Source organism: Gorilla gorilla, chromosome 15 (genome assembly GCF_029281585.2).
Source record: "Gorilla gorilla gorilla isolate KB3781 chromosome 15, NHGRI_mGorGor1-v2.1_pri, whole genome shotgun sequence".
In the NCBI taxonomy this organism is placed as follows: Eukaryota; Metazoa; Chordata; class Mammalia; order Primates; family Hominidae; genus Gorilla; species Gorilla gorilla.
The window spans coordinates 35,618,462-35,628,039 of record NC_073239.2 but is presented as its reverse complement, the minus strand read 5'-3'; the positions used below and the strand labels follow the sequence as shown (position 1 = coordinate 35,628,039).

The 9,578-nt window shown below is 43.7% G+C and overlaps 1 pseudogene; it reads right to left on the bottom strand.

The window, feature by feature from the left end:
- Positions 1-228: 228 nt before the first annotated feature.
- Positions 229-1,486, bottom strand: LOC101132380 (SWI/SNF-related matrix-associated actin-dependent regulator of chromatin subfamily E member 1-like; annotated as a pseudogene).
- Positions 1,487-9,578: the final 8,092 nt, after the last annotated feature.

The window sequence follows — 9,578 nt, the reverse complement described above, 5'->3', positions numbered from 1 at the left end:
AATACCCAAACCCCCATGAGCTATGAGCTTTTCCTGTTCAGCTGGTAGAACCGGCACTGTAATTGGCCCTCTGTAAGCACTGGGCCGTGTTCCCTCCAGTATTTTCAGGTTGTTCCTTCCCTGTCCTTGGGTAGTTTCTCCATATGATGTACTCATCACGACTCTTTTTTTTTAAACAAAAATTTTTTCATTTAAAAAAGTATTTAGAACACATAAAACAAGGCAACACTTATTCTTTTTTCTCATCTTCTGGTACGGGATCTGTTGGTGACTCCTCCACTGTTGGGCTGTTGCTCTCCGAGTCAGTGTTACTATCACTGGTTCCTTCCTCTGCCATACTGTCGATCCCCTCCTGCCCACTCTCCTTGTCTTAAGGAGTAGATGTGCCTTCTTCACTGTTCTGTTGGCTCTCTGTCATTTCTTCAAGGTGTGTCTCCCCTGTCTCCATTGGAATGTTCTCGTCGTCTTTCTTCTCCTCACCTTAGTTGGCCGCGTGCTCTTGCTCAGGAACGATGCCGCTCTGACTGCGCTTAGCTTGCTCTGCCACCTCCCTCTCCCTTTCCTCCTGCCTTTTGTGGGCCTGTTCCTCTGCCTGTGCAATCTCAGCTGCAATTTTCTCCGTATCCACTTCTACCTTCAGACTGCACAACCTTTTAAGTTATTGCTAAATGAATCTGTGCTTTCCAGGAATTTCCTCGTCTTCTGGTATCGTTCCTCTGCTTGAAGAAGTTCAGCTTCTAGTTTTTGCTGATGAACCATTAAGGACTGGACCTGTCATTTGAGGACCTGCATTCTAGCCATTGCGACAACTGACTGAATGTCTGGCACCACACTGTCACTAAGGATTTCATTGATGAGGCTGTGGTTTCTCTGGAAACAGGCAGTGGCTGTATGCTTGCTTCACTGAAACGCCATCATCACAATCATCTGGATCTTCATCACGCTGAATGCTCATGTAAGGTTTTCCTTTCTCTATGCAAGACTGTCTCTGTCGACTTTCTTTCTCTAAAGCAGCTTCTGCACAACTTTTTGCATTTATGTAAGCAAGGTACACGGGAGAATTATGATAGGACTTCATATATTCATAGTACTCTATCTTTTCTGCTTTGTATTCATTTAAATATTCTTGTTTTTCTTCATTAGTGAGATCTTGCCACGTGCCATCAAATAATCTTGCCAATCTCCCACAACTTTAGGTCAGGGTTGGAAGCCTTGACTTTGTCCCAGACCTTTTGGCTGTACCTCATGTAGGGCATCAGCAGCTTATCTGATGGTTTTGGTGGCTTTGGAATCGTAATACCAGAGGATGCCATGACCCGGCTGTTGGTGCCCGTGTTCTCTCCCAGCCTGTAGTTGTTGTAGGTGAGATGACTGTATGGATTGTATCCCACAAACCCTGATGTGCTGGGCATTTGTGTTGCAGGAGCTGGGGTGGGAGGTGAGGCATAAGACGGTCTTTTTGACATCTTAGAAGATTAAATTCTCAGTTCCTAAGAATGAATCTGAGACCCTGCAGGCAGAAAAAGCGCCCGCAGCTCTGGCTTCGCTTCCCTTTGTCCTCTCATCACTGCTCTTATGAATACTTGAGAGACGGCCCTCTGGGTTTCTCCCTCTATGGAAGTTTCTCTGTCTAGTACTCTGTCATAGGAACATTGGCCCATAGGTCTTTCCAAAGTCCCAGTTCCTTCTCAAGTCAGAGTGTCCTCCAGGATCCTTCTCAGTCCACCCTCTCTGCCCTGAGGTCTGGAAACTCCCCAAAGGCAGTAAGCTGGGGCAACTGTTGTGTTCACCTCATTTGTTTCCCACTTCTTGGGGTCATTGTCTTTCATTGTGTCATGTCTGATGTCTTAAAAACTGTTTTATGTATCTTAGCTTATTTTCTTTTTAATTTTTGATGCGATTTTAGGTAGGGAGGTAAATTTGATCCCCACAACTCCATTTTGGCCAGAAGTTAAAGTCTCCCATGGGTAAATTCGATTATAAGATTTCCGCAAATTTGAAGACTTACCATGGTCTGGCTATCTGTTGGTTTCTGTTTTTGCCCATCATATCTTCATTCAGCACTGTGCAGATCTAACAGAAATCTAATACCTTCTTTGCTGCACACACATACCTCTTAGACAAAGCATTCATGTTGAGAATCTATCGAAGATTTTTGTGGGTGATAAAAGAGAGGTTTATATTTAATTTATTCATACATCGCCAAATTGCTTTTATGGCTTTATTGTACTTAAAATTCTCTTTGGCTATCTGACACCGAGGATAGCTCTCTGAATTTCACCCAGAAGTCAGAAGTATATTCTGACTTCTCTCTTTTCTTCTCTTTCTCTTTATCATTTTTCTCCCTTCACTCCTCTTTTTCTCTTTTCTCCTCCAGGCTTTCTTAAGAAACCCAAACACAGGCCAGGCACGGTGGCTCACTCCTGTAATCCCAGCACTTTGGGAGGCCGAAGTGGGTGGATTACCTGAGGTCAGGAGTTCGAGACCAGCCTGGCCAACATGGTGAAACCCTGTCTCTACTGAAAATACAAAAATTAGCTGGGCGTGGTGGCACGTGCTTGTAATCCCAGCTACTCAGGAGGCTGAGGCAGGAGAATCACTTGAACCAAGGAGGTGGAGGTTGCAGTGAGCCAAGATTGTGCCACTGCACTCTGGCCTGGCTGACAGAGTGAGACTCTGTCTAAAAAACAAAAAACAAAAAACAAAAAAGAAACCCAAACACAAATCTTTTTCCTTGTCTCAGTTTGTGCTTTTTTTAAATTTAAGTTCAGTTCCTACCTATATTCATGCCCTTTTGACCACATCTTCAACTCCAAGTTTACATAAACTCAAGAATAATAATAGCTAATATTTACTATGATCAACTGTGATCTATTATGCTAAATCTTTTGCAAAGATGGCAATTCTTCTGACTGACACTCTTGTGGCTAACAGTTCTTCACAATGCTATGCGTACATGCCATTGCCACCATCAAGAGATACAGTCTGTTTTCTTTCCTCCTTGCATCTGTGCTGGCCTTTTGACTTTCTTTGACCAGTAGAATGCAGCCCAAGTGACATTGGTGACTTCTATAGACGAAAATTACAATGTCTGATAAGAAAACATACACTGGATGAGATTAACAGCAGATTTAGAAAGGATACAGTAGACTTCAACAACAGTATCCACCAATTTGACCTAATTGGTTGTTATAGACCTAATTGGAAAGTTATAGATAAAACATTCCACTCAACATTTCAAGTTGAAATAGAACATTCAAGTGGACATAGAACATTCACCAAGACAGATCATATTCTGGGCCTTAAAATAAGTCTCAATAAATTCAAAAGTATCAAGTCATACAAAGTGTATTCTCTGACCATATGCTATTAAATTAAAAACGAATAACAGAAAGATCCCTAGAGGATTCCCAAATATTTGGAAACTACGTAAGATGCCTCTGATTTTATTATAATCTTGAAGAGTTCCAGAGTCCAGCCTTAAGATGCCTGGAAGCTTCTGTATCTCTCTTTGAGCCCTGAGCCACCATGTGATGAAAAGTCTGATAATTCTCCTGAAGATACCATGAAGGGAAAGGTCTAGGCAGCCTCCAGCTATTCCAGCCCGTCACGCTGAAGTATGTGAGTGAAGCCATACCGAACCATCCAGCCCCAACTGAGGCTCTAGATGACTGTAGCCACATGAGTAACTTCAGGTGACATCAGCAGTCTAACCACTCAGCTGAGCCCAGCCAAGATTACAGATATTTGAGCAAATATGTGATTGGTTTAAAACGTTGAGTTTTAGGGTGCTTTGTTAAGCAGTAATAAATAAGAAATATTTATTGTGGGGATCATTACAAATGTTGTCTTATTAAATTCAGTCTTATCAACAGGTATATGAGGTGGGTACTATTATTATCCACATTTTACAGGTGAGAAAAATGAGTATCAGCAAAGTTAATAAACTTTCTAGATGTCACCTAGCTAACAAATTGTTAAGCAGGGATTTGACAACAAGCTGTCTGATTTCAAAGCTGTACTGCACATTAAAACAGTTATAATGGTATTCCATATGTACAAAAAATGTAAAGACAGGAAGATATAAAAAGAGACTGAAAACAAACTTCTGTAGATGCAAACTGCAGTGTCTGCTATGAAAACATAAACTGGATGAGATCAGCAGCAGATTAGACTCAAACAACAACATCAACCAACTTCACCTAAATGGCAGTTACAGATAGAACACTCCACTCAACAAAACAGAATATATATTCCTTTCAAGTGGACATAGAACATTCTCCAAGATAGGTCCTATTCTGGGCCTTAAAGTAAGTCTCAATAAATTCAAAAGTATCAAGTCATACAAAATGTATTCTCTGACCATATGCTTTTAAATCAGAAATCAATCACAGAAAGATACCTAGAAAATTCCCAAATATTTGGGAACCACATAACATGCCTCTAACTTTACTATAATCTTGAAGGGCAGGAAGGTCCTCAGCTGTCATCTACAGCACAAATGTACATTGGGTAACTGGCATAGAAGAAAGAAAAACCTGGTTTTCCAGTGTCGAGGAAATACAGATAATCACGTAAGAGTCAAGTTTAGAGTGAAGGTGGAGTAGTGTTTTGGGGCGAATGAGCGTCATGTTTGCAGGGATCTGTGTGATCTAGTCCCCTCATTCCCAGTTTCCCAGCCACTTGTTTCCTCATGGGTAGACTCTCAGAGATGCTGGTAACTTTTCAAACACTTTAATGGGCCTCCATGGGGCTGATTAGTCCCACTTCCTCACCTGCCTTTTAAACTTTAATCAGTGAACACATCCTCCTCCCCAGTGGTGAGCTGCTGGGCTGCCAGGGGAAAAGATGGCTCTGGGGTGGCTCCTGCCAGCACAAGATCAGCTGTGAGGAGCTCACAGGGAATGGGGCTGCCTCACACCTCTGACAACGTGAAAGACTAAAGTCGGTGACAGGCTCTGATCCCCAGACTCAGTCTATGAATACAATGAGTCTGGCTTTGTCTTTGCTGTGTTTCTGTGGAAGACTTGTGTTCTGACCCCCACAGCAACAGCTCTGACATCAAGCCAGGCGCTTTGCTGGAATTACATGGTTTGCTGAAGGACATCTGAAGCAACTTTGAAGGAAGAAATGCTCTGGTGTTAGATTATCATCAGGCAGTAACCCAGATTTCCGGAAATGGTTAACCACAGATAGGTCTTCTGGAGAGAAGAGCATGTCCAGGATGACCATCCTACCCACAGGCTGATTTCCCAGGACACGGACAAATCCAGCAAGCTAGGAAGAGATATGTATATGTGGCTCAGGAAGATCCGTCTGCTCCTGCAAGTACCCCATGGTTTAGTGTTTCTCAGAGTGAGGTTCAGAGACCTCCTGTCTCAGTCAGAATCACCAGACTTTGGGGCCAAGCTATAGACCTATTGGATCAAATTTTCCGTGGGTTGGGACCTGGAATCTGCACATGTAACAAGCTTCTCCTGTGAACCTTGGGCAAGGCAGCTTACTGTTTAAGAACCATTGTTTGGGATCACTGTTGCTCAGGGAATCTCACTGGCTGCTTTCCTTGGCTGCCTGCCCTTCATATCCACATGTGCTCTCACTGTGCTATCCCAGGGAGGAGGGTATACATAGAGCTTCTTTCCTATGCCTCCCTCATCCACAGGCCCCAGGCATTTGTTCTCACAGATAGAAACCAAACTCCTTTTTAGAAGGGTCTCTATGATGAGAGTTATAGATATACAGTGAGAGACCCTTTTTAAAAGGAGTTTGGTCTCCAGCTGTGAGAGGAATGAAAAATGTTATTCCTTAAATACATAAAATAAGGATATCTTTTGACATCATGTCATCTAAAATACTAGACTTCAGTTGTCCAAGCAACTGGTTCCCTTTCTTCTTAGCTGTCACCTCAGAATTTTGCTTTTGTCTTCTAAGACAGTGATTCATAAAGTATGATCCAAGGGCAATAGCCATGAATTTGTTTTTTAAAAATAAAAGTTCTTTCTATGGTTTTTTGGAACCAATTATACACCATTCTTTAGATTTTAACTTCTATGTAAATCTAAGAGTTTTTTGCTGGTAATTTCCTACGTGATTAATTGAGAAATACTAAAATTTTGTGAGGGTTATGGTTTTTTAAAAAGGCAGTATTTTTCAGATTTTTGAGAAGCCATATCTTTCCTCAAATAAAAGGAGAGGGAGTCCCTCTATGCAAAATAACAGAAATAGGAGCCTCTTTCAATTTTTTTTCTTCCTCATAGGTGGGACATGAAAAAGTCCCCGTGTAACTCATAATGACCCCTCGGAATAGTTTGAACAACTGCTCTAAAAAGATTACTGTTTTTTATTTGAGGGGAATGACCAGCAGGTAACAAAAATAATAGCTATAGAAAAGTGAGAAAGATTAAGAAGATGAGTTTGAATTAAAATATTACTGACAGATCAAATTAACCCCTCTCCCAAAGTGAGGATGGGGAATTTCTGAGACTGGAAGAGACAGAAAAAAGAACAAAGTGAAACCTGAAGATAAAATTGTACTAGTCAAAAATTCTCTGTAGGGAAATAATACCAGGATAATCCATTAGTAATCAATGATGACCTATTGAAAAAAAATTGTAGTTTATATCTGCTGCAGCAGACTCCTCTGGAAGGAATAAAAATTTACCCTTATCACTAGTAAGTAATTGAGTAGGAGAGGAGTTGTGGAGACTGCAAAGTCTGGGGAACTGTAGGACAGCAGTCCCCAATGTTTTTGGCACCAGGAACTGGTTTTGTGGAAGACAATTTTTCCATAGACTGGGGTAAAGGGAGGGAAGTGGCGGGATAGTTTCAGGATGAAACTGTTCCACCTTAGATCATCAGGCATTAATTAGATTCTCACAAGGTGCATGCAACCTAGATCCCTTGCATTGCATAGTTCGCAATAGTGTTCCAGCTCCTATGACAATCTAATGCCGCCACTGACCTGACAGAAGGCAGAGCTCAGGCAGTAATGGAGGTGACGTGGAATGGCTGTAAATACAGATAAAGCTTTGCTCACTTACCCACCATTCACCTCCTGCTGTGTAGCCTGGTTCTACAATATCAGTCTGTGGCCCAGGGGTTGGGGACCCCCTTCTGTACGACCTTAGGAGAAAATAGCTGCAGGTGCTCCTGGATAGAAACACCATGGCCTTGGGACCTAACCTATTGCAAAAGGGAGAGGAGATTCTAGCAGAGCAGCCAAACTTGAAAAAAACACTTGGATTTACTAAAAAGAGTAAGCAAACAGCATGCTTGCCTCTGACAGAATAGCAACATGAGAAGAGGGTCTTGTGATATTAATTCTGAAATTTGTGGTTTCATACATGGTCTCTCTACTAAGTTCTGATATAGGTATATGCAATTATACATATAAAATAGATAAAGGTATATCTTCTTAATTGAAAGATGAAATGTTCTACACTACCAAATTTTTAACAAGTCCATTTCAGATAGAAAAATATTAAAATCTTCTAATGACTTTGGATTATAAATTTCTCCCTCAAGTTCTGTTGTTTTTGCTTTTTGTATTTAGAGGCTATGTTGTTAGGTGCAAAACGTTCATGATTGTATCATTTTGTTATATCATTAATTTAGATAAATAAATAATGTTATTTCTGATTTATTTTTTAAAAAAATAGCTTTGAAGCAGGGCTAGCCAAGATGGCTGACTAGAAGCAGCTAGTTTATGTTGCTCCCACTGGGAGAAAAGAAGGGGCAAGTAAATACAGCATCTTCAACTGAAACATCCAAGTACGTGCATTAGGACTCGTCAAGAAAACAACTCGACCCAGGGAGGATGGAGAAAAGCAAGGCAGGACAACTGTCCACCTGGGAACAACATGGAGCAAGGGGAGCCTCCCCAACCCAGGGAAGTGGTGAGTAAGTGAGTGAGCAATCCTGGGGACTCATGCTTCTCTCAAAGATCTTTGCAAACCTCAGGACAGGAGATCCCCTTGTGAACTCACTGCACCAGGGCCTGTGGTCTGACACTGAGAGCTACGTGGAGTCCCAGCAGAGCAGCCACTCAGGCACACATGGAGCCCCAGGAGCTTTAGATATCTGGACTTCCCAAACAAAAGCAGCTGCAACTCTGGCCAAGAAGGCTAGACCCGGCCGGGTGCGGTGGCTCACGCCTGTAATCCCAGCACTTTGGGAGGCCAAGGCAGGCAGACCACCCGAAGTCAGGAGTTCGAGACCAGCCTGGCCAACATGGTGAAACCCCGTCTCTACTAAAAATACAAAAATTAGCCGGGCATGATAGCAGGCACCTATAATCCCAGCTACTCAGGAGGCTGAGGCAGGAGAATCGCTTGAACCTGGGAGACAGAGGTTTCAGTGAGCCGAGATCATGCCATTGCACTCCAGTCTGGGGCACAAGAGTGAGACTTCATCTAAAAAAAAAAAAAAAAAAAGAAGGCTAGACCCTTGTACATATCTCTGGGAAAGGGGCTGAATCTAGGGGGCTGAGCGGCAATGGTGTGCAGGCCCTACTTCCGTGGCACTTCACAGGATAAGACCCACTGGCTTGGAACTCCAGCCAGCCACGGTAGCAGCATTTCATCTTCTTGAGATGGAGCTCCCAGAGGGATGGCAGGCCACCATATTTGCTGTCTCACAGCCTTAGCTGTTGTTGCCATCTGGCTCTGGGAAGTCCAAGATGAGTAGGGACTGGAGCAGTCTCCTGGCACAGCACAGCAGCTCTCCGGAGAGATGGCCAGGCTGCTTTTTCATGCAGGTCCTGGATCCCATTTCTCTTCACTGGCTGAACCTCCTGACCGAGGTCTACATCCACCCCCTCAGCTGTTTTCCAGCTGGCAGCAATTCCAAACCTCCATGGGACAGAGCTCCCAGAGGGAAGCATGGACCACCATCTTGGTTGTTTTGCAGCCTTCACTGTTAATACCTTCAGATACTAAAAAAAATGAGGTGACTAGGGACTGGAATGGACCCCGAGCATATTATAGCAGGCCTACAGAAAAGTGGCTAGACTATTTGTTATGTGGGTCCCAATCCCATAACTCCTCACTGGGTGGGTCCTCCCAGCCAGTGGGTTTCCAGCCACCCCCCACTGGGGCTATAAAGCCAGTAGCAGCTCTGAAACTCCCTGAGACAGAGCTCCCAGTGGGAAGGGTGGGTTGCCATCTTTGCTGTCTTGCAGCCTTTATCCTTACTGTCTCCAGGCCTGGGAGAGTCTGTGGGGACCAGAGGCTGGTCAAAACCCCCAGCACAGAGCACCCACCTTGAAGAAAAGTGGCTGGGCTGTTCTCCACCCAGGTCCCAGTCCTCACTTCTCCTCACTGAGCAGGGCCACCCAACCTGGGACTCCAGCACAACCAACCTACTCCCGCCTGACCACTTCAATCACAAAGGCAGCCCAGCATTTCTCCAAGGAGGAAATCCCAGAGTCAACCCACAACCCCTCCACTACTGCAGTTGAAGTGGTACAACCTTAACAGCCCTTGGGCTGGGGAAGGAACAAAGGGCCTAGTCACTACACTGGCACCTCCAGCACACCACAGCCACAATAGAGAGAGGAGCCCAGCCCTCTTCCCTGGGAA